Genomic DNA, 19,554 nt, shown 5'->3' with positions numbered 1-19,554 from the left:
AATAAGTGAAACTATATGATAATTGACTCTCTCTGCTTGACTTATTTCACTCAGCATAATATCCTCCAGTCCTGTCCATCTTGATACAAAAGTTGAGTTCATCCTTTCTGACTGCTAAGTAATATTCCATTGTACATATGGACCACATCTTCTTTATCCATTCATCCATTGAAGGGCATCTTGGTTCTTTCCACAGTTTGGTGACTGTAGCCATTGCTGCTATGAACATTGGGGTACAGATGGCCCTTCTTTTCACTACATCTGTATTTTTGGGTAAATACTCAGTAGTGCAATTGCAGGGTCATAGTGTAGCTCTATTTTTAATTTCTTAAGGAATCTCCAAACTGTTCTCCAAAGTGGCTGCACCAACTTGCATTCTCACCAACAGTGTAAGAGGCTCCCCTTTCTCCACATTCCCTCCAACACATGTTGTTTCCTGTCTTGTTGATTTTGGCCATTCTAACTGGTGTAAGGTGGTATCTCCATGTGGTTTTGATTTGAATCTCCCTGATGGCTATTGATGATGAACACTTTTTCATGTGTTCATCTTGGTTGATGATGACATAAAGACATACAAATTAGCCATCTGTGTGTGTTCATTGGAGAAGTGTCTGTTCGTGTCTTCTGCCCATTTTTTGACATGATTATCTGTTTTGTGTGTGTTGAGTTTGAGGAGTTCTTTATAGATCTTGGCTATCAGTCCTTTGTACTGTCATTTGTGAATATCTTCTCCCATTCTGTGTGTTGCCTCTTTGTTTTGTTGACTGTTTCCTTTCCTGTGCAGAAGCTTTTGATCATTCCATGCTCATGGATCAGAAGAATAAACATTATTAAAGTGTCTATACTTTCAATGCCATCCCAATCAAAATTCCACCAGCATTTTTCAAAGAGCTGGAGCAAACAATCTTAAAATTTGTATGGAATCAGAAGAGGCCCTGAATTACCAAGGAAATGTTGAAAAAGAAAAGCAAAACTGGGGGCATCACATTGCCTGATTTCCAGCTTTACTACAAAGCTGTGATCAAAAGACAGCATGATACTGGCGAAAAACAGACATATAGACCAGTGGAACAGAATAGAAAGCCCAGGTATGGACCCTCAACTCTATGGTCAACTAGTCTTCAATAAAGCAGGAAAAAATATACAGTGGAAAAAAGACAGTGTCTTCAATAAAAGGTGCTGGGAAAATTGGACAGCTATAGAAGTGTAGAAGAATGAAACTCAACCATTCTCTTACACCATACACAATGATAAACTCAAAATGGATAAAAGACCTCAACGTGAGACAGGAATCCATCAGAATCCTAGAGGAGAACATAGGCAGTAACCTCTTCAATATCAGCCACAACAACTGCTTCCAAGATATGTCTCCAAAGGCAAAGGAAACAAAAGTGAAAATGAACTTTTGGGACTTCATCAAATTACTTTCTTTTTTTTTTTTTTTTTTTTTTAATTTGGAAGCACTTTCGATAGCCTGTCTTGAGAACTAGAAAGGATGGCACGAATGTTGCAGAGAACTGTGTTCATATTTCCCAGGCTATTCTACTTACAGAGTAGCCAATAATAACAATGACCTGTTTTAATGAAATTGATAAGTTATATAAAATAGACTGTCTATTTGGAGATAAAGTTCAGATGTAAACTTTGGTGTACTGATCTGCTAGCCTAAGAGGACTTTTTATGACCAAACATGAATTTCATTTTTTTGAACCTTTTCTTTGTATATTTAATTTAGTTGTAAATATCAGTTGGTGAACAGGTATGAATTAATTCAAGGAATTGTTATTCAAAAGATAGTTAATAACAGGTTATTTGAATTTCATTTATGGCTTCAGAAAATTCAATTATTTTAATTTGAGTCATTAAAAAAAAAGTTACTGTTGCAAGCCTATTTCAGAAGATACTGAAATTGATTAAAGGGTTTAAAACATCCAGTTTTCTAAATTTTATACAGTTCATTTATGCTTTTTAAAATCACAGAGATTTTATCATTTTAGAATATCAAAACATTTCAATCTGTGAAAGAGAATAAGAATTTTAAAAATATGGTAAATTCTTTTTCCACCTGAAGTTTATAAAAGATAACGTATAATGAAAAAACTTTCTCAGAGTGAAAAATTTGGAACTGCAAGGCATACACTGCATATTTAATGTCTCATTTAAATGTTTTCTGGGACTCTAAAATTACATATTATTGATACATATTTCTTTGTGACATTAAGCCATTATAATAGATTAATTCCCCGTTATCTGTTTAGAGTAACTAATTATGAATTTACCATTAAAATTATCATAAAATTAAATTACAAATTTTTTAAAAGATTTTATTTATTTGACAGAGAGAGAGAAATCACAAGTAGGCAGAGAGGCAGGCAGAGAGAGAGGGGAGAAAGCAGGCTCCCTGCGGAGCAGAGAGCCCGATGCAGGGCTCGATCCCAGGACCCTGGGATCATGACCTGAGCCGAAGGCAGAGGCTTTAACCCACTGAGCCACCCAGGCGCCCCTAAATTACAAATTTTAATCTGGTGTTAAAGTTGGAAACCAAGTCTTGTAACAAATATCCAGATAAACTCTTGTAGAAAACACTCAACTCTTTCTACTGCAATTATGAACCACCCTAGACACCTTCTGAAGCTTGGTGCTTGCCGAACCGAGTATAGTTAATTTTTAGTATTCAAGTCATAGAAAAAATTAAGGCAACTGACCAGATAAGTTTAAGAATTTAAATTCACAACCGTCACTGTGAATGTTTATTTTAAGTAAGTGATTACAGGTTTTGCAATTGTAAGATTGGGGAGAATTTGGAGAATTACAGAAAGTTGTGCAGGTGTTTTGGGGAGTACAAATCTCTTATCATTCGAGAGACTACGCAGAGTTTTGGGGCATAATGTCAGTGTCAGCATAGGACTCATTACCTGACAGTTCAAATCAGGTGCTAAGGCAAAATGTGCAAACGTGTATGTGTATTTGTGTGCACATAGGCACATGTATGTTTGTATATTTAAAATGCATTTCCAAACATTTGGAATAAATCAGAGTTAGGTTTTTGGCATAGGTCAAACACAAGGGTAAAGCAGTGGTGAGACAGGTGAGCATTAGTACCAAAGGGTAATGTGACCCAACCTGCAAACCGCTATAACAAATCTATCTACTGATTAATTAAACAACCTTAGCAATATTACCCAAGGCACAGTACACTAATACCAACAAGGCAATTGGGCTGGCACACTTATTTCCGAAGGACATTTTGAGCTGGAGAGGTAATAAGAAGCAGTCCTTAAGGAAATGCTTTCCCTCCGGTGGCTCTAATATGTAGGCACAGGTGCATCTCCAAAACAGAGTAGGCTAGAATAAAATCCTGGCATGCAAGCATCTCTTTCTTGGATCACTTCGCTATTTTTTTCCAAGCCTTGTTACTTAAGCAGGTAGGAATGTCATGCTAAATCCATATTCTCAAAATATTAAACAAGAAGTGAGGGAGAACCAAACCTGAACTCAAGAGAATGTCTGTAAAGTTTAAATTCTGGGACGTCCTATCAGCAAAATAAATTAAGTATTATTGACTTTGTGCTTTGCAGCTGCTTACACAGCTTTGACAAATGTAACCTACAGGGTCTGTCCACTACTTGCAGGCAAGCTGCCCTCGGATACAGATGTGAGCGTCTCATCTGCAACACCACAGTTCATGACACACTGACTCAGTGGCCATCGTGGACCGTGGAGAGAACAGAAGAGTGTGTGACAAATCCAAACACCCACGAAAAAGACACTTGAGGCTTCCTGAGCAAAGCTTGAAAACACTTTGCCTGTTAATCTTGAGACGTGGGGGGAAAAAAAAGAACAACACACACACACACACACACACACACACACAATGAAAATTGCAGGAAAGGGTGCTTTGCCATAGAGAAACTGCACCGAAAGCCAAAGGGAACGAACAGAACCATTCTTCCGTTGCAGCAAGGGACTGGGTCCCTTCAACTTTCTGGCAGATTTCTCTAGGTGGACTGGATGCTTTTTTGGCCCCAGTCAAGGTGAGAGAGACGCAGAGGGAAAACGCCGTCAGGAGATTTTCTTTTGAGATCGGACTGCCGCACACATCCAAGTTCTTAGAATTCTAGTCTCTTTAAAACAGATATAATTTCTGGTTAAAACTATTTTAAAGATTAGAAGGAACAATGGAGGGCGCCTGGGTGGCTCAGTGGGTTAAGCCGCTGCCTTCAGCTCAGGTCATGATCTCAGGGTCCTGGGATCGAGTCCCGCATCGGGCTCTCTGCTCAGCGGGGAGCCTGTTTCCCTCTCTCTCTCTCTCTCTGCCTGCCTCTCCGTCTACTTGTGATTTCTCTCTGTCAAATAAATAAATAAAATCTTTAAAAAAAAAAAAAAAAGAAGGAACAATGGAAGTCAGCCCAGCACTCCCAGCTTGGGAGCAGGGATTAGGTGGCAGTCCATAGGGCAAACTCCCCAGTCAGTTTGGTCTAATAGCGGGTTTTCTTTTTTTCCTAGCTCTTCCACTGAATGGACTAGGTTCAAATGTATTGACCATTAACTAGGTGGATTAAAATAATCAAATGGTCAAAATAGTAAAAGTCAGCAGTCAAGTAATACCTAGGTTTGCAATGCAGCCCAAAGCATTCTGTTAGTTTACAGAACTAGAAAAGTTAAGCTTTTCCAGTTTTTCCCAATCTCAAGAAATGGGGGCCTTAATATAGAAAGCAAAGGGAGTGGGAATACTGTGTCTATTGAAAATTATTTTATTTTAACTAACAAATTTGGATCATGTTTTTCTTTTTTTTTAATTTATTTATTTTCAGCATAACAGTATCATTATTTTTTCACCACAACCAGTGCTCCATGCAATCCGTGCCCTCTAGAATACCCACCACCTGGTACCCCAACCTCCCACTCCCCCGCCCCTTCAAAATCCTCAGATTGTTTTTCAGAGTCCATAGTCTCTCATGGTTCACCTCCCCTTCCAATTTACCCCAACTGGATCCAGTGTTCCTGAGACCAAAAATGTTTACTCCTCCAATCGCATCATAGCATTAAGCCAGGTAACACTTAGCATCATGCTTGGCAAACAGCAGTAACTGTAACATTTCCAAAAACAATATATTAAAAACTGGGAAACTGTTCTATGTTTCTTTACATTCATTGATAATTAGCTAATTGCACCTCACATTTGTTGATCCAAATAAAGCATACAGGCACATTATGAGAATTATTTCACAATAACATTACCTTCATGAAGTATATCATCAAATAAACATGAGATTTTCTCCTAAGTGTGTATGTCTCTCCATGCTCCTGATCAAGTATGAATTTAATTTTAATTTTATTTTCTATGAGTCTTTATATAAATGAAAGAAATAATAAAAGCTTCTTGAGACCGATGACTATGTGTTACATTATTGTGTCTGTTATAATCGGAATTATTTAGTGAATTTCATTGTGAATTGACTGATACTTCCCAGATATATCTGAGGGACTTATAGCGATTGAAATAATTATTCTAACACAGATTTTCTTAGAGCAATTGAAATAATTTTGTATGAGAGCATGATTAAAATTTTGAAAAAAGCTATATTTGGATCTGGATATTTATCTATATTTGTTTCTATATTGGTATCATCTTTAATATTGTTAATATTTATGTCAATTTTATATATCTCAATATCTATCCTTCTATATATCTATATATCATATTAGTATGTATCTCTATATAGCAATATGTCTATATTTGTTCTTATGTTGATATCAATTTAATACCAGTAAATTATATTTCCACACATAAAGGAATACTAAAAGGAAAAAAGTCCAAACAATAGTAATACCTCAGAATGGTAAAATTATGGGTGATTTTGATTTTCTTTATACTCTTGTGTACTTTCTGTATTGTCTTCATAAAGGTAAATCATCCTCATAATTACAACCAAAAATGTTTTCTAATAAAAATTTCTTATGAGAAAGTTCATTACATTTGCTTTCAATTTTTTTTCTATGCAAATTATAGAACTAGAAATTTCCCCTCTGGATAATAAGTAGGGTTAGTTCTCTCCCTTTTCCATTCCCCAAATTCCCCGGAATTTTAGGCTCTTTGTTGGGCCGGTTGGAGAAAATCTCTGCTTGGGCTGTGGCAGACTAATGATATGGGTGTGGACCACATCGAGGACTTCGTATCTCTGACCCATCTGCGGACAAGACGTGATTTGACTTCTAAGGTCATGGTGTCCCAGGGTGGCAACAGTCATCCAAACAGAAGGTGTTTGTAACATTCCATAGTTTACCCTCCCCCCAAAAGATAGGAAAACTTCCAATATCATCTCGCCAAAGATTTAGATTTTCTCACTTTGTCTTTGACAGTTAATTAATTTAAAAGGCTCATCTTTGAGGATTCTAAGAATCTAGTAAATTATAATGACCTCTTATACTTTAATGCTTTGTGAGAAATTATACTAAAATATTTTAAAAATCTAACTTATTTGCAGCATAACAATACTCACTGACAGATACTTATGCATGTATATAGGTCAACAATCACTGCCATAATGTCCTACAAATTCCATTTTACTCTATAAAAATCATATACTCTCTGATTTGAATAGCTATAAAATTGAATTGGAGATAAGCAGTTTATCATCATCATCTTTAAAAATTACTTCAAAAAGTCTGCACTTAGAGAAAGTGATGTTCTCTTGAAATAAATTCTTCTGTGGTTAGCAAACCAGCCATTTCTTTTTTTTACCAAAGACTGAAGATATATTGCAGTCCTAACTAGAGATTCTCTAAATCAGTTTAAAAAAGTATTACTAAAAATCAGGAGTCATCCTCTGCCAGGCATTTACTGTAGATGTGCAGACGGTTGGGATGGATCTTCTTTCCATCCTGGCCCAGAGCAAGAAAGCTGCTTCTCCACCTTAGGAAAAATATTCAAACTTTTCTCATGGAAGAAATGGGACCTGAGGGTGTCTCACAATGATGAAGAGAGAGGCACCTGACTCAGATGAAAAAATCACAATTTTACTATTTAAAATTACCACTCCTGAACATAACGTTTTTAGGAAGGCTGTATGTACATGCAAAAGTGTGTATTTTAGAGATGGGGAGATCGGAGTAGGGAGACAGGGAAAATAACCTTGAGCCTAAGCCGAAAGCTAGCTGGCTAATGGAGGAGGAAGGGGAAGCGTTCACCTGGCAATTTCTGAGAGGGAAATGAAAGCTACTCTAAAACTTTCAAAGAAGATTCAATTTAGAGTTCTCTTTGGATATTTCAAGCTTAATTAGTCTCTGGTCATAGTCAAGCTAAATTAGGTATCCATATCTGAGAGAAATGAGAGAGTTGGACAAACAACTGACAACAGTCGGGCCTAGAGGATAAACCATTAACGATTATTAAATCTATTGTCCAGAAACCTGTTATTCTAGACAGTGGAATCAGTTGAAAATTCACAGTGACCCAGTTTCCATGGGTGTTTGAAGTTCCAAGCAGATAAAACAGGCTGTCATGTACTTGTGGCAAAACCTACCAGTCATGACAGGGTGAAGCCAAATATCTTTCTTAAAAATATATATATTTGCTCCCTTGGATGATATGAGAGCAAAGACTTCTTTTCTACCTTCACAAAGACCCAGAATGTTTAAGAAGAGTATCTTGTAACAGCCATTACATCATTACAGTGCTTCGTCCAAAGAAGAGAATGTCTCTAGCAGATCCCGAGAACTGCCAAAACAATCAAGGCTCTGATAAAGCAAAGGGCTTCAGAAATGACGGCCGCTTAATATGCAATGTGTTCGTACGTGTGCATGCACATGTTCTCGCCTGATCCTTTAAAAACAGACCCTCCACCTGAAATTGTGTTTCATACTGCGCTGGGTGTATTTTGTTTACCTTCCTAGGTAACTTCTCCACCTTATTCATGCCCCCAGTAGAGTCTTGCCTCAAATAGGCAACCTTGCCATCTGACTGGTGCACAGCTGCTTACTATGAGGGGCTTTGTGGTTTTACTTATGGTGGTCCAGAGCTGTCCACTGTCCAGTTTTAGGACCAAAATTATCCTAGTACTTCATACATTTTTCTCAAAGTATAGTTCACATTATAGGGTCTGTGGAAATGGACATTTTTACTGGCCTTTGTAAATTTTTTATTCCACTTTCTAAAAAATGCCAACTTCAACTTCATTACTCATTGATACTCAGTACTCCTTGATAAAAATGTTTAACAGTGTCTTAATATATTAAGCATCTACTGTGGGCTGGTTTTCATGCTAGGTACTTTATATGCAAGTCCTTATTGATCATATGATTCGCTACCAATTGAGGAAGGTATTATTACCAATTTGTATAAAGATGTACACAATACAGAGAGGTCAAGATATTTGCTCGAGATGATACAACAAGAATTAGAAATGAGGTTTGAGTGATTACAAAGCCCAGCCTTTTCAAACATAAGGTGTACTACCAGACGGTGGCATTCCTGTTTTAACATCTTCCCTATTATATTCACTGTGTCATTATAGGATGTGATAATAACAGAAAAATGTAAAAGAACTGATTTACGATGCCACAGGATGAAATTATTTGATTGCCTTTCCAATTCCTTTTAGCTCTTACATCTCTTATTCGAAAAAAAAAAAAAAACCTTTTTCCTTAGTTCCCATATCTCTCTTCCATAATAGACTAATTTTCATCTACCTCATGAATGTGCACACACATTGCATGCAAATATACACAAACCCCATTTCTTTCCTTTCCATTTAATTTTTCTTTCTTTTTTTTTTACAGCAATTCAGTAATGTGGCAGGATACAAAGTAAATGTACAGAAATCAGTGGCTTTCTTATACACTAACAATGAAAATACAGAAAGGGAAATTAGAGAATCGATTCCATTTACTATAGCACCAAGAACCATAAGATACCTGGGAATAAACCTAACCAAAGAGGTAAAGGATCTGTACTCGAGGAATTACAGAACACTCATGAAAGAAATTGAAGAAGACACAAAAAGATGGAAGACCATTCCATGCTCTTGGATCGGAAGAATAAACATTGTTAAAATGTCTATACTGCCTAGAGTAATCTATACTTTTAATGCCATTCTGATCAAAATTCCACCGGTATTCTTCAAAGAGCTGGAACAAATAATCCAAAAATTTGAAAAACAAAAATAAAGCTGGGGGCATCATGTTACTTGATTTCAAGCTTTACTACAAAGCTGTGATCTCCAAGACAGCATGGTACTGGCATGAAAACAGACACATAGACCAGTGGAACAGAGTAGAGAGCCCAGATATGGACCCTCAACTCCATTTAATTTTTCTCATCAAATTTCTAGAATTTTCTACCTGTATTGTTTCTCTTCCTTCACCTTCAGGTCACCTTCCAACCTACTACAATATAGTTTTCTCCTGACCCAATACCACCACCACATGGCAGAAACCATTCTTATAAAGGTCACTAGATGTTCTCCACATATCCAGACACAACACACATTGTCAAATGTTCATAGTAATCAGCAGACGGCACTTCTTCACCTTTCCACCCAGCTTTATCGAGCTATAACTGACGTGTAACATTGTGTAAGTTTAAGGTGCACGGTATGGAAATTGAATACACTTATGCATTGCTAAATGATTACCAACCATAGTGTTGGCTAACCGTTGCATAATGTCATGTAATTAATATTTCATCTTAGGAATGATAACATTGAAGAGCCGCTTAACAACTTTCAAGTGCGTCATACAGTCCTATTAAGTATAATCACCATGCTGTACCTTGGATCCTCAAGACGTACTCATCTTACAGCTGGAAGTTTTTACCATTCAGACATTTCCCCTCTGTCCCCCTCCCCACTTCCCACAACCCGTGGGGGTTGCCACTCTAGTCTCTCTGTTTCTGTGCATCCGGCTTTTTGAGATTCCACCTGTAAATGGTATCATACAGTCCTTGTTCTCATCTGACTTATTTCACTTAGCAAAATGCACTCAGGGTCCATCCATGCTGTCACAAACGGCAGGACGTCTTTCTTTCTCATGGGCGAATTCCACTGTTTGTACACCACACTGTCTCCGTCCACCCGTCTGCCCATGGACTCTTAGCCAGTTTCCCTCTCCCGGCTGTTGTGAGTAGTGCCGCAGTGAAGATGGGGATGTAGATAGCTCTTCGAGGTCCCGTCGTCGTCTCTGGATATGTACCCAGAAGTGGCGTTGCTGGGTCATACCGCAGTTCTGTTTAGTTTTTAATTTCTGGAGGAAGCTCATGCCGTTTTCTAATCCTGATTTTTTTTTTTTCCTGAAATACATCTTTCTCTTGCATTCCATGATATGACCGTGCTCTGCCTTTGCTCCGTGCCTTCCTCCTCACTTTAGTGTATGGGTTCTACTCCTCTCCTCTTCTGAACAGCTCAAATTTGGGAATCTCACATTTTGTCTCTTCTCTTCCCTAGTTGTAACGTTCTTTCTGACAGATTTAAGCACTAACTTTCTGTTGATGCTTTCATATTTGTATCTTTGGACTTTTCAACTCGAGACATATGTCAGAGATAATTCACATTTAACATATTTGAAAAGTTAGTGATAATAGAAACTTGTGTCTTGAACATAGTACGTGCCAGTCACTGTTACAAATGCTTTACATGCGCCAACTCTTACTCTCTTCACAGTGACCTTCTTGGGTAGGTACTATTATCATCTCCATTTTATAAACAAGGAAGATAAGTTAGAGAGTTTGAGTGATTTTTCCAAGATAATAAAGTAAGGAGCAATGACAGTTTTAGCCCAGTTTAGTTCCAGAGATCTGGCTCTTTAACTGCTAGGCTCTGAATGATCTCTTTGCCTGAAATCAGTTTTTCCTTACTCTTCATGTGGTAGGTAGGAAGCACTCTCAACTTTTAGAAATGAGCCTGAGTTTTACCTATGTGGAGAGGCTGCTGTTCACCATCTTATCTAGAGCAGCTCCTGTCTGCTTGTCCTGTTTTAGCCCTCAGCTCATTTCTGTGCAATTACTGATTAAAAGTTGTAAGTTGGGGTGCCTGGGTGGCTCAGTCGCTTAAGCGTCTGCCTTAGGCTCCAGTCCTGATCCCAGGGTTCTGGGATCAAGCCCTGTGTCAGGCTCCCTGCTCACTGAAGAGCCTGCTTCTCCCTAACCTCCCCACTCATGTGCTCTCTCTCACTATCTCTGTCTCTCTCTCAAATAAGTAAAAATATTTAAAAAAAAAAAAAGTTGTAAGCCATGCAATTTACTCACCACTTTTGTCAGATACCACGGATTGTGTTGCCCAGTACTCAGTGTGACCCCTTTCTGATGTGCCTCCTGTACTTAGAGATGGGAGAGCTATAATCTACTTTTCTAAGGTTTCCTTGGCGACGGGCTTTTCTCGTGATTTAATAGTCACCAATCAGAAGCTCTCACAGAATTTATTTTGGAACTCAGTTATGTGGGGAGAAACACAGAACATGAGGAGCAATTTTGCTCAAATAGATTATGGCAGGGAAGGCACAATGTCAGAGCCGTCGGGTGTGGCAGAAGATTCCAGATAATGTGGCTCCTGATTGTTGCACAAGGAGCATGTCCCTGAGTCGCTCACTGTGGTGGAAGCTTCCGGATAGTGTCATTTCCTGCTTGTTGCTGGAGGCTGCAGCTTCTCTGCCAGCTCAGTTCTGCAGTGTGGCTGTGGTGAGGAAACTCAGTGTATGTCTGCTTCCTCAGTCCTAGTGATTCCCTGAGCTTCCTATAGCCTCATTAAATCTCTTTGTGTTTAAACGAGCCTCAGAAGAGACTGCTGTCTGCAACTAAGAATGCTGATGGATACACCCAGTTCTTCTTGGGTCTCTCTTACCTACAGAATATAAGAGTCCAAGAGAAGTTAACCTTTTACTGTCCATTGCTGAGTTCTCAATGCCAGGCACATCTTAACTTGCAGTAGGTATTAATATATAATGACTGAATTTCATGACAAAGATTTAGAAAGGTTTAGCTTCTCCCGCAATGATAGAAACTGCTTTGGGATACCTTCTAAGGAACCTCCTGACAGGCTACTTTGCTCATTCTCTAGGTGTATTATATTTCATTTGAACTGAGTCCTAGAATATGATATATATATATATATGGATAGATAGATAGATAGATAGATATACAGATCTATCTATCTATCTATATATATGTGGAGTTGAGATAGCTGAAGAGGTATCAGTTATTCAGTGTTCCTAAATTTGTCATGTTTGCTCATGTTTCTGCTCATACTTAGAATACCCAATCCTCCACTACTCTTTTGGGCAGACTCCTACTCATTTTTCAAGGACAAACTGAATTATTATTTTTTTTTGGCAGCAGCAACCTTTCTTGTACTTCCCCAAATGTTTAATTAACCACATCTTAATCTGTGTTCCTATAGTACGTTGTAGATATTTTATTATAACATTTTATTATTCTGAGTCATTGTGTTGAAATTACTAGGTGAAATAAAATGTATGGGTGAAGATCCTGAAAATGACACAAAGCTTGTGAAAATGTGCTATGAACTCACAAATGTAAGTTATTATCTTTATTACCACAAGCAGAAACAGAGAAAAATTATTACTCAATTGTACTTGTTTCTCTTCCCAGGTACACAGACTTCTAATTTATCCCATTTATCTTTTCTTTCGTGGAGCTACTGGCCTTACACCTGACCTGACTTCTCCAAGCTCTGGAAAGAAGGGCCAAGAAGCCATGGGAGGCCACATGCTAAGTCACGTGGCTGACTCAACAAGTAGAAGAGTAGCAGTCTTCAGAGTCATTGCCCAGAAAATTAAGCAATAATTCATTTTGGAACTAGCTTATTCCTTCAAACATTACGATATTGTCCTCAAACAAATAAACGTAAGTGAATCATTTTTACTTCCTTTTTTTCTTTAAATAAATTATACCCACTTTGAGAATCATACTGAATTGCAAGAATCACAAAATAACTACTCCGGTCATTTGGAGAGTTTTCCCATGGTATTTACTATATTAGGTGACTCAAATTCAAGTAATATAAATGTTTATTATTTCCAATATTTTCACTTTTCTTCTTTAGAGGCTTTGTTGGCCTATGTTTGAGAGCAGGTAATAGTTTGTATTTTGAATATTTTATTTGAAATACTTAGCATTTGTAATATTAATACCACATCTCTCCACTGATTTTTATTTTATTTTTGTTAACAAACCAACATTTACATCAAAAATAAAATTAAAAAAATGAAAGAAGTAATATTTGCAATATAAAATATAAGCCAGATGTGGAAGCATGCTTTTCCAGATTAAACATTTACTAGGTTGGCAGGAAAAGACTTTCTCCCTCATTCATCCAAAAGTTTTGTTTGAATGGATTCTAATTTCTTACTCCTTTACCCTTTTCACCATCTTTCTGTTACTTTTGTTTACCTAATAGTGGTTTTTCCTTACCACTGCCTTCCATAGTTTTGCACAGCTGCTTCCCAGATGAGCTAAACAGCTCATGTTCATCTTTAGACAAGTTGAGACTAGGGGCTAATCCTATATGCCTTGCAGAGAAAGATTGACTTAAATCTCTTTGTGACAGTTCTCATCGTTTCTAGCTTTCGTTAAGAGAGCATTCAAGGAGACGGACTACAGAAAGACCCAAGCATAACTGTCTGCTTCTATATCAGTGGAGTCATATGTATTCCTTGAAAACTAACGGGACAAGCCTAGATTTATAAGGAACATGAAGGAGGCATTTGTAAAATAAAGCAAATAAACCTTTCCAGGAAATAGTTTTGTTCTCATCTATTACAGGTCGATTAGCCAACTATGGAGTATTTCACCCAAATGTTTTTAAAGTGGCTTTAATTAACATGAGTTGAAGAACCACGGCAAAAATTATTGTTTAATGGGCTCATTTCATGTATTCACACATGAAATGAAAAGGTTTGAGATCTCTTCCAGGCACCTCCGTAAACCTCCAGCCTTCCGCCCCCTCTCTCTGCCTTCCGCCCTCTCCGGCTCTCTTCTTCCCGTTTCCCTTGCCTTTCACGTTGTTTCCTTTCCTTTCCCTTCCTGTTTGTTCCATGTTCATTTTTCTTCACTTTCTTGATAGTGTGTCATAGTCAAAGGACTTAGGCACCCAGAATACTCTACAGCTTAAACAGGAAAACCGCAAAGGTTTGACGATGCAGACTTCCAGTCAGGTGGAGGATAATGAATTAGAGATTATGGGAACTAATGAGACAGTGTGTTGGCATACCCAATGACTTGCTTTTTCGTTTTGGACTTGCTTATTGTTTTCTTTATTTGGGAGAGGGAAATGACAGCTTGAGTTCTGAGTTATGACTGAAGAAGCTATACAACTTAAGAAAGTACCATTATTCTGTGTCATTAAATTTCAGTACAGAGATGCATGCATATGTTACTGGATTGTAAGGTGTGATCATGCATAGAATTATACAACCGAAAGTCTTATCTCGTTCATAGTGTTTCTGAAAAAATTATTAAGCAAAATAATAAGTAAAAATCCAATATAAATATAAAAAATAGAGAATAAACATGCTGAGAGTTAAAAGAATAGCAATGTTGGTATAGTGTTTTTAGATTTGTCACCAAATTAACTTTCCTTCTGTTGTGTCTTCACAAATCTATGGGTTGTTGAACTTTAATGACTCAGAATTATATTAATATGTTAATAAGACTTTACTATATTTTTGTGTGTATATGTAAGGGTTTAAATAAATACACTGTCATTTCTACGGCTAAAAAACATCTAATTCTGCTAATGTGGGAAAGGTAGGCAAAGAACCAATGTTTTCTGAATTCAAATACTCTGGAAAACTCAGCTCAGTTTGACTACTTCAGTTGAACATGCTTAGGATTGGGTGTGAAATCTTCATATGTTCCTGGATCTTCCTACAGAAATAGTCAAGGACAGACATAATTGAATCAGGGTTCTGTTTCATTCTTCTCAAGTAAGTCCATGGATACAAACTGACATATTATCAAATTGAACTAAATTATTTAGTTCTTTTAAAATGACCCATCTCCACTCTTAAAAGTAGAGGTAGGGAAAATGCAGAACAATACACAGATGGCTCTCCTTACAGCAAAGCCCTTAAGATCAATTTGATTTTTTCAAAATGTCCTGGTTTTGACATTTATTGACATTTTGTAATATTTAAAAATGAAATCCTATATTGTTTGAAGAAACTGGTATCACATTGTTTCATTCAATTTCCTAAAATTGGAGATGAAATTAATTTAATTTTATGAGCATTTTGACAGCTGAAGTTCTAAAGTTCAAGCACAAGCTGCTGTGTCCCATGGCCCAATGCATTCCTTTTATGTAACAAACTGGAACCAACTGGGAATCCAATAATATAAAGAAAACCCTTTCTATACTAACACCAGAAGGAAATGCAGAGACATTACGTATCATACCTTATACTCTTGGATACTTATGAAAACATCGAAAACAAGCTTATACTAAAATTTTAATTATTTTCTAACTTTTACTTCATGCTGTGAGATGGAATTTGATTTGGAAAACACTTATGAAAAGGTTCTCAAGTTATCTGACAGTTTCAAATCTACTGAAAACTCTGTCCTACCACCAAAGCAAATTTTGTGAATCAGCAGCAAAAATCTAGACTTAAAATACAACATAATAACCTTTTGACAGAATTGCTATAGTATTAGTTAATAGCCAGAGCAGATTCAAATTATTGGGCCAGATACCCAGAGTTATAACAAAATGAAAATCAACCCTAAGTAAATGCAATTAATATACAACTTTTTTCTTTTATCGAAATTGTTTTCCACAATGCTAAGATGGTTTTTAAGTAAACATTTTATTATTTCATTTTATTTATTTAAAGATTTTATTTGTTTGTTTGTTTGTTTGTTTAGGGAGAGCATGTGAGAAGGGGGAGGGAAAGAAGGAAAGAGTGAATTTTTAGCAGGTTCCATGCTCAGAGCCCTATGCAGGGCTCCACCTCACCACCCTGAGATCATGACCTGAGCCCAAATCAAGAGTCAGATGCTTAACGGACTGAGCCATCCAGGCACACCATAAGTAAAACTTTTTTTTAAAGATTTTATTTATTTATTTGACAGAGGAAGTCACAGTGAGAGAGGGAACACAAGCATGGGGAGTGGGAGAGGGAGAAGTAGGCTTCCCACTGAGGAGGGAGCCCGATCAGGGCTTGATCCCAGGACCCTGGGATCATGACCTGAGCTGAAGGCAGACGCTTAAGGACTGAGCCGCTCAGGAGCCCCAGTAAATATTTTAAGTAAAAACTTCATTCCTGATATTTTTCAAAATCAGTTTGAAGATTTCCTTCATTAAAAATTGCTCATTTCATTCAAATATTCATGTAATAAATTTTTAATAAGTCCCTGCCAAGTGCCAGGCCTTAGATCGGCACCACAGAGGCAACTATATCATAAACAGAAATATACTGTCCACATCTCCACAGAAGAGGATCCTGTAGGAAACGTCTGCGTTGAAGGGTGGCGACCTGACTGCTTTGAGCCATACATTCCCAGGGCAGGGTCCATGTGTCCAAAAGTCAGCACAGGGCTGCTTGGAGACTTTTCGCTGTCTGGCGCATTGCCTTTGGAAGGGAGCAGCTTCGTGAGATAGGGCTGCTGGGAACAGGGCCCAGAAATCCGGCTTTAATAGGCACTTCAGGTGATTCGGGGGCGTGGTCAAGTTTAAGAACCACAGCTTGGACCAACGTTATCAGAAAACTCAGAGCTCGGGTTACCGACTGCCATGGACAAAGCTAACACTTTGCCTCCCACAGCCTCTGTCCTTACTTCTGCCTTCTCTCAGTTCTGCAAATAGTGTGGGGAAAAAATAAGACTTTATTTATTTGAGAGAGAGTGAGTGAACAGGCATGAGCAGGGTGGGAAAAGCAAAAGGAAAGGGAGGAACAGACTTCCCACTGAGCAGGGAACCTTGAAATGTGGGGCTTGACCCCAGGACCCTGAGATCACGACCCGAATTAGAAGCAGCCGCTTAACAGACTGAGCCACCCAGGCGCCCCTGGTTAGGCAAAAATGAAGTGCGTATCACATCGGTCCACTGTGAAAAACTCTCCAGTGGCTCCCAATTCTACTCAGCATGAAATGCGGTCCTTACAACTTGTAGCGTCCTATGTGATTGGCTCCGCTTCTTCCCGACCTCGTTCCAACCTGCTCTGCATGACCTCCCACTGCAGCCGAGCTCTTCCCCGCACAGACCGCCTCAGGAGCTTGTGTCCTCGGCCTACGCTGGCCTCCTGCCTGGTCCCTCCGGCCTCAGTGCCTTCAGGTCCCTGGGCTTGTGCCAGCTCTATGGCACAATGAGGTCTTCCATGGCCACCTTAATTTCAGAAGGCACCCAAAAGTCCCCCTTCCACTCCATTGTCCTCCACAGCACGTACCTTGCTCTGACATTTCCTATAGATGTATAGATGCCGAATTTTCTACTTAATTACTTAGCATAAGTCTATATAGTATATACGAATACGTATACATACATACAGATGGATAGACATAATTGTCATTGGTTTATTTTCTATCTCCTACCACCAACTATAAACTCTATGAGAACATATTTACTTTTTTCTGGTTATTGTATCCCCAGTCCTAGAACTTGGCACATCAAAGGTGTTCTGTAACTCTCTGTTGGATGACTCCCCAGAGGGGTTGCTGTGTTAGTTACTTGGCAGTTACAGCCACGAGAAGAGAGGAGGTACAGATAGTTGGTATCTGAAACCTCCAACACCATGGTTGTTCCTGTGCTGAAGAGCTCACAGTAAACATGTCAAAATCATGTTGGAACTAATAGAAAAGAAAAGAGGTAGACACAAGGATATGGAATCACCTTGGTGAACTCAGTTCCGGGAATGGAAGAATTTGGAAAAGGTCACACTTGAACTGTGTCGTTAAGAAAGGGCTCGCTGGGTAGAGAATGTGGGTCTAGGTATATCCAGTAGAGGGTCATGAAAGAGCATGATGTTCTAGGAAACAGTGAGTGGTTCTTTGTAATGAAAGCATGAAGAGAGGTAGGTAGACACATGAAACAAGACGAGGAAGTTGATGGGAGTTTTTAATCTAATGCTGGAGGGTTTTGCTTGCCTAATTCTGTCTTACTGAATGCTAATCTCAACTCCTGAAGTTTGAGATGACTTTTCTAATGTGGAGAGCAGAATCTCTCGGGTCAGGGGGAATCAGGGTGGAAAGAGCAGTAAGTCTCTATGTTAAATTCAGTTCCAGAATGGCTTCAGAATTCCCCCACCAGAAGTACTGTAGATCGATTTGGATTTAGTCCATGTGACTTCACTTTCTAGTTTCTCTGCATGTTACCTCAGCCACCGATGAAGGAAAATGGCATAGATGGATGTGAGATTGTAAAAATTAATTACAGCAAGTGGACCAGGTTTTGATTATCACTAGTGAAGCTAGTGCTGTTTTTAAAATAAAATGAAGTAAAGCAAAATACAGACTCTCAAGTCATATGTACACTTAGATAAATACCCAGCATGCTGGAATGTTAAAAGAATCTGGATTTGGGATTAGGAGACCTGGGATCTAGTCCCAATTCTGTTACTTCTACTCTTTTGTGCGAAAGCAAGCCATGAATCTTCTTCTCATTTGTGAGATTTACACTCAAGCATTTTTATATTTTTAGATTTCCAATCATCAGTAGATATCTAGTATTTGCCAAGTTTTAAGTGTTGGGCTTTTGAACAGAATCTACCTGGAATGTATTGACTTATATGTATTCCAAGAATATAAAATGATTTTGCCTATGACTCCAGAGAGCAAGATGTGTTCCCCAAGATATCATGTTACCTGAGTTTTTTGACTCCGTGATGGCCACTGATGTGACGTCTGAAGGAAGGTGATCATGGTGAGTCACTACTTATTCTATTAATCCAAATGAGATTGTTATTACATAGCTGAGATAGGTAAGGCACAGGGGGATGGAAATATTTCTTTGATATCTTCAAGTTTCTTTTTGTTACATATAAAAAATTACTTTTTAAATAATAATAATGGAGTTGGCATTTTGTAGAATGGCCTGGGAAGCTGACACTTTCTCTAAGAAACTGGTTCTGGGTTCTGAACAGTAAGCAAGTGTAATTTTGGGGCAGTTTATTTGCACACCTGAAGTTGCCTATGATCTCTGATAACTCTACACTATAGTTTTAATGCCATTTAAATTCTGTTATGGCGAATACCATCTTTTCTTCTAATTTAGTAAATTAAATGAAAATAATTCTGGATATGAAGGTTAATTTGCTAGTAGCCTTTCCTGCCACTGCACTACTGGGTATTTACCCCAAAGATACAGATGTCGTGAAAAGAAGGACCATCTGTACCCCAATGTTCATAGCAGCAATGGCCACGGTCGCCAAACTGTGGAAAGAACCAAGATGCCCTTCAACGGACGAATGGATAAGGAAGACGTGGTCCATATACACTATGGAGTATTATGCCTCCATCAGAAAGGACGAATACCCAACTTTTGTAGCAACATGTACGGGACTGGAAGAGATGATGCTGAGTGAAATAAGTCAAGCAGAGAGAGTCAATTA

The 19,554-nt window shown here is 38.2% G+C and overlaps 1 protein-coding gene and 1 long non-coding RNA gene across 3 annotated transcripts in view; one reads left to right on the top strand and one right to left on the bottom strand.

The window, feature by feature from the left end:
- The window catches only part of CFAP299 (cilia and flagella associated protein 299), a 615,785-nt gene that overhangs the window by 55,520 nt on the left and 540,711 nt on the right, over positions 1–19,554 (bottom strand). The gene's annotated exons all lie outside the window — the stretch shown is intronic.
- On the top strand, positions 11,450–18,825 carry LOC116585258. The gene is made up of 3 exons (XR_004283521.1): positions 11,450–11,671; positions 12,602–12,856; positions 18,775–18,825. It is a non-coding gene; the product is annotated as an uncharacterized LOC116585258 (long non-coding RNA).

This window comes from Mustela erminea, chromosome 2 (genome assembly GCF_009829155.1).
Source record: "Mustela erminea isolate mMusErm1 chromosome 2, mMusErm1.Pri, whole genome shotgun sequence".
Taxonomy (NCBI): domain Eukaryota; kingdom Metazoa; phylum Chordata; class Mammalia; order Carnivora; family Mustelidae; genus Mustela; species Mustela erminea.
This window is presented reverse-complemented; position numbering and strand designations above follow the sequence as displayed.